Here is a 6,611-nt window from a genome sequence, read left to right as displayed (position 1 = left end):
ATTTAATTTATTATGTGCAGTATTTATTCAGATATAGTTAAATTTTAGGTAATATATTGATAAAGTATTAGCAAGGAATCTACCAGCCAAATTTCAAAATTTTCGGATCAAATTTAGAGTGATTTAACAACAAAAAACCCATTTTTTGTACTATTTTTTACATTATTTAATTTATTCTGTGCAGTGTTTATTGAGATATGGTTACATTTTAGGAAATATATTGATAAAGTGTTAGCAAGGAATCTACCTGCCAAATTTCAAAATTTTCGGATCAAATTTAGAGTGATTTAACAACAAAAAACCCATTTTTTGTACTATTTTTTACATTATTTAATTTATTATGTGCAGTATTTATTGAGATATAGTTAAATTTTAGGTAATATATTGATAAAGTATTAGCAAGGAATCTACCAGCCAAATTTCAAAATTTTCGGATCAAATTTAGAGTGATTTAACAACAAAAAACCCATTTTTTGTACTATTTTTTACATTATTTAATTTATTCTGTGCAGTGTTTATTGAGATATAGTTACATTTTAGGAAATATATTGATAAAGTATTAGCAAGGAATCTACCTGACAAATTTCAAAATTTTCGGATCAAATTTAGAGTGATTTAACAACAAAAAACCCATGGTTTGTACTATTTTTTACATTATTTAATTTATTCTGTGCAGTGTTTATTGAGATATAGTTACATTTTAGGAAATATATTGATAAAGTATTAGCAAGGAATCTACCTGCCAAATTTCAAAATTTTCGGATCAAATTTAGAGTGATTTAACAACAAAAAACCCATTTTTTGTACTATTTTTTACATTATTTAATTTATTCTGTGCAGTGTTTATTGAGATATAGTTACATTTTAGGAAATATATTGATAAAGTATTAGCAAGGAATCTACCTGCCAAATTTCAAAATTTTCGGATCAAATTTAGAGTGATTTAACAACAAAAAACCCATTTTTTGTACTATTTTTTACATTATTTAATTTATTCTGTGCAGTGTTTGTTGAGATATAGTTACATTTTATTAAATATATTGATAAAGTATTAGCAAGTAATCTACCTGCCAAATTTCAAAATTTTCGGATCAAATTTAGAGTGATTTAACAACAAAAAAATAATAAAAAAAAGTAATACAAAAAGTAATAAAAAAAAGTAATAAAAAAAAAGTAATAAAAAAAAAGTAATAAAAACAAGTAATAAAAAAAGTAATAAAAAAAATTAATAAAAAAAAAGTAATAAAAAAAAAGTAATAAAAAAAAGTAATAAAAAAAGGTAATAAAAAAAGGTAATAAAAAAAGTAATAAAAAAAAGTAACAAAAAAAAAGTAATAAAAAAAAGTAATAAAAAAAAGTAATAAAAAAAAGTAATAAAAAAAAGTAATAAAAAAAAAGTAATAAAAAAAAGTAATAAAAAAAAAGTAATAAAAAAAAAAGTATTAAAAAAAAAGTAATAAAAAAAAAGTACTAAAAAAAAGTAATAAAAAAAAGTAATAAAAAAAAAGTAATAAAAAAAAAGTAATAAAAAAAAAAGTACCAAAAAAAAAGTAATAAAAAAAAAGTAATAAAAAAAAGTAATAAAAAAAAAGTAATAAAAAAAAGTAATAAAAAAAAAGTAATAAAAAAAAAGTAATAAAAAAAAATAATAAAAAAAAAGTAATAAAAAAAAGTAATAAAAAAAAAGTAATAAAAAAAAAGTAATAAAAAAAAGTAATAAAAAAAGTAATAAAAAAAAAGTAATAAAAAAAAAGTAATAAAAAAAAGTAATAAAAAAAAAGTAATAAAAAAAAGTAAAAAAAAAGTAATAAAAAAAGAGTAATAAAAAAAAGTAATAAAAAAAAATTAATAAAAAAAAAGTAATAAAAGAAAAGTAATAAAAAAAAAGGAATAAAAAAAAAGTAATAGAAAAAAAGTAATAAAAAAAAGCAAGTATTATCAAGGAATCTACCTGCCAAATTTCAAAATTTTCGGATCAAATTTAGAGTGATTTAACAACAAAAAACCCATTTTTTGTACTATTTTTTACATTATTTAATTTATTCTGTGCAGTGTTTATTGAGATATAGTTACATTTTAGGAAATATATTGATAAAGTATTAGCAAGGAATCTACCTGCCAAATTTCAAAATTTTCGGATCAAATTTAGAGTGACTTAACAACAAAAAACCCATTTTTTGTACTATTTTTTACATTATTTAATTTATTCCGTGCAGTGTTTATTGAGATATAGTTACATTTTAGGAAATATATTGATAAAGTATTAGCAAGGAATCTACCTGCCAAAGTTCAAAATTTTCGGATCAAATTTAGAGTGATTTAACAACAAAAAACCCATTTTTTGTACTATTTTTTACATTATTTAATTTATTCTGTGCAGTGTTTGTTGAGATATAGTTACATTTTATTAAATATATTGATAAAGTATTAGCAAGTAATCTACCTGCCAAATTTCAAAATTTTCGGATCAAATTTAGAGTGATTTAACAACAAAAAAATAATAAAAAAAAGTAATAAAAAAAAGTAATAAAAAAAAGTAATAAAAAAAAAGTAATAAAAAAAAAAGTAATAAAAAAAAGTAATAAAAAAAGTAATAAAAAAAAAGTAATAAAAAAAAAGTAATAAAAAAAGGTAATAAAAAAAGTAATAAAAAAAAAGTAACAAAAAAAAAGTAATAAAAAAAAGTAATAAAAAAAAGTAATAAAAAAAAGTAATAAAAAAAAGTAATAAAAAAAAAGTACTAAAAAAAAGTGATAAAAAAAAGTAATAAAAAAAAAGTGATAAAAAAAAAGTAATAAAAAAAAGTAATAAAAAAAAAGTAATAAAAAAAAAGTAATAAAAAAAAAAGTACTAAAAAAAAGTAATAAAAAAAAGTAATAAAAAAAAGTAATAAAAAAAAATAATAAAAAAAAAGTAATAAAAAAAGTAATAAAAAAAAAGTAATAAAAAAAAAGTAATAAAAAAAAGTAATAAAAAAAAAGTAATAAAAAAAAGTAATAAAAAAAAAGTAATAAAAAAAAAGTAATTAAAAAAAATAATAAAAAAAAGTAATAAAAAAAAGTAATAAAAAAAAAGTAACAAAAAAAAGTAATAAAAAAAAGTAATAAAAAAAGTAATAAAAAAAAATAATAAAAAAAAAGTAATAAAAAAAAGTAATAAAAAAAAGTAATAAAAAAAAGTAATAAAAAAAAGTAATAAAAAAAAGTAATAAAAAAAGAGTAATAAAAAAAAGTAATAAAAAAAAATTAATAAAAAAAAAGTAATAAAAGAAAAGTAATAAAAAAAAAGGAATAAAAAAAAAGTAATAGAAAAAAAGTAATAAAAAAAAGCAAGTATTATCAAGGAATCTACCTGCCAAATTTCAAAATTTTCGGATCAAATTTAGAGTGATTTAACAACAAAAAACCCATTTTTTGTACTATTTTTTACATTATTTAATTTATTCTGTGCAGTGTTTATTGAGATATAGTTACATTTTAGGAAATATATTAATAAGGTATTACCAAGGAGTCTACCTGCCAAATTTCAAAATTTTCTAATCAAATTTAAATTGATTTAACAACAAAAAACCCATTTTTTGTACTATTTTTTACATTATTTAATTTATTCTGTGCAGTGTTTATTGAGATATAGTTACATTTTAGGAAATATATTGATACAGTATTAGCAAGGAATCTACCAGCCAAATTTCAAAATTTTCGGATCAAATTTAGAGTGATTTAACAACAAAAAACCCATTTTTTGTACTATTTTTTACATTTTTTAATTTATTTTGTGCAGTGTTTATTGAGATATAGTTACATTTTAGGAAATATATTGATAAAGTATAAGCAAGGAATCTACCTGACAAATTTCAAAATTTTCGGATCAAATTTAGAGTGATTTAACAACAAAAAACCCATGGTTTGTACTATTTTTTACATTATTTAATTTATTCTGTGCAGTGTTTGTTGAGATATAGTTACATTTTATTAAATATATTGATAAAGTATTAGCAAGTAATCTACCTGCCAAATTTCAAAATTTTCGGATCAAATTTAGAGTGATTTAACAACAAAAAACCCATTTTTTGTACTATTTTTTACATTATTTAATTTATTCTGTGCAGTGTTTATTGAGATATAGTTACACTTTAGGAAATATATTGATAAAGTATTAGCAAGGAATCTACCTGCCAAATTTCAAACTTTTCGGATCAAATTTAGAGTGATTTAACAACAAAAAACCCATTTTTTGTACTATTTTTTACATTATTTAATTTATTCTGTGCAGTGTTTATTGAGATATAGTTACATTTTAGGAAATATATTGATACAGTATTAGCAAGGAATCTACCAGCCAAATTTCAAAATTTTCGGATCAAATTTAGAGTGATTTAACAACAAAAAACCCATTTTTTGTACTATTTTTTACATTTTTTAATTTATTTTGTGCAGTGTTTATTGAGATATAGTTACATTTTAGGAAATATATTGATAAAGTATTAGCAAGGAATCTACCTGACAAATTTCAAAATTTTCGGATCAAATTTAGAGTGATTTAACAACAAAAAACCCATGGTTTGTACTATTTTTTACATTATTTAATTTATTCTGTGCAGTGTTTATTGAGATATAGTTACATTTTAGGAAATATATTGATAAAGTATTAGCAAGGAATCTACCTGCCAAATTTCAAAATTTTCGGATCAAATTTAGAGTGATTTAACAACAAAAAACCCATTTTTTGTACTATTTTTTACATTATTTAATTTATTCTGTGCAGTGTTTATTGAGATATAGTTACATTTTAGGAAATATATTGATAAAGTATTAGCAAGGAATCTACCTGCCAAATTTCAAAATTTTCGGATCAAATTTAGAGTGACTTAACAACAAAAAACCCATTTTTTGTACTATTTTTTACATTATTTAATTTATTCCGTGCAGTGTTTATTGAGATATAGTTACATTTTAGGAAATATATTGATAAAGTATTAGCAAGGAATCTACCTGCCAAAGTTCAAAATTTTCGGATCAAATTTAGAGTGATTTAACAACAAAAAACCCATTTTTTGTACTATTTTTTACATTATTTAATTTATTCTGTGCAGTGTTTGTTGAGATATAGTTACATTTTATTAAATATATTGATAAAGTATTAGCAAGTAATCTACCTGCCAAATTTCAAAATTTTCGGATCAAATTTAGAGTGATTTAACAACAAAAAAATAATAAAAAAAAGTAATAAAAAAAAGTAATAAAAAAAAGTAATAAAAAAAAAGTAATAAAAAAAAAAGTAATAAAAAAAAGTAATAAAAAAAGTAATAAAAAAAAAGTAATAAAAAAAAAGTAATAAAAAAAGGTAATAAAAAAAGTAATAAAAAAAAAGTAACAAAAAAAAAGTAATAAAAAAAAGTAATAAAAAAAAGTAATAAAAAAAAGTAATAAAAAAAAGTAATAAAAAAAAAGTACTAAAAAAAAGTGATAAAAAAAAGTAATAAAAAAAAAGTGATAAAAAAAAAGTAATAAAAAAAAGTAATAAAAAAAAAGTAATAAAAAAAAAGTAATAAAAAAAAAAGTACTAAAAAAAAAGTAATAAAAAAAAGTAATAAAAAAAAGTAATAAAAAAAAATAATAAAAAAAAAGTAATAAAAAAAGTAATAAAAAAAAAGTAATAAAAAAAAAGTAATAAAAAAAAGTAATAAAAAAAAAGTAATAAAAAAAAGTAATAAAAAAAAAGTAATAAAAAAAAAGTAATAAAAAATAATAATAAAAAAAAAGTAATAAAAAAAAGTAATAAAAAAAAAGTAACAAAAAAAAGTAATAAAAAAAAGTAATAAAAAAAGTAATAAAAAAAAAATAATAAAAAAAAAGTAATAAAAAAAAGTAATAAAAAAAAGTAATAAAAAAAAAGTAATAAAAAAAAGTAATAAAAAAAAGTAATAAAAAAAGAGTAATAAAAAAAAGTAATAAAAAAAAATTAATAAAAAAAAAGTAATAAAAGAAAAGTAATAAAAAAAAAGGAATAACAAAAAAGTAATAGAAAAAAAGTAATAAAAAAAAGCAAGTATTATCAAGGAATCTACCTGCCAAATTTCAAAATTTTCGGATCAAATTTAGAGTGATTTAACAACAAAAAACCCATTTTTTGTACTATTTTTTACATTATTTAATTTATTCTGTGCAGTGTTTATTGAGATATAGTTACATTTTAGGAAATATATTGATAAAGTATTAGCAAGGAATCTACCTGCCAAATTTCAAAATTTTCGGATCAAATTTAAATTGATTTAACAACAAAAAACCCATTTTTTGTACTATTTTTTACATTATTTAATTTATTCTGTGCAGTGTTTATTGAGATATAGTTACATTTTAGGAAATATATTGATACAGTATTAGCAAGGAATCTACCAGCCAAATTTCAAAATTTTCGGATCAAATTTAGAGTGATTTAACAACAAAAAACCCATTTTTTGTACTATTTTTTACATTTTTTAATTTATTTTGTGCAGTGTTTATTGAGATATAGTTACATTTTAGGAAATATATTGATAAAGTATAAGCAAGGAATCTACCTGACAAATTTCAAAATTTTCGGATCAAATTTAGAGTGATTTAACAACAAAA

Source organism: Diabrotica virgifera, chromosome 9, assembly GCF_917563875.1.
Source record: "Diabrotica virgifera virgifera chromosome 9, PGI_DIABVI_V3a".
Classification (NCBI taxonomy): Eukaryota; Metazoa; Arthropoda; class Insecta; order Coleoptera; family Chrysomelidae; genus Diabrotica; species Diabrotica virgifera.
Note: the sequence above shows the minus strand (reverse complement) of the source record.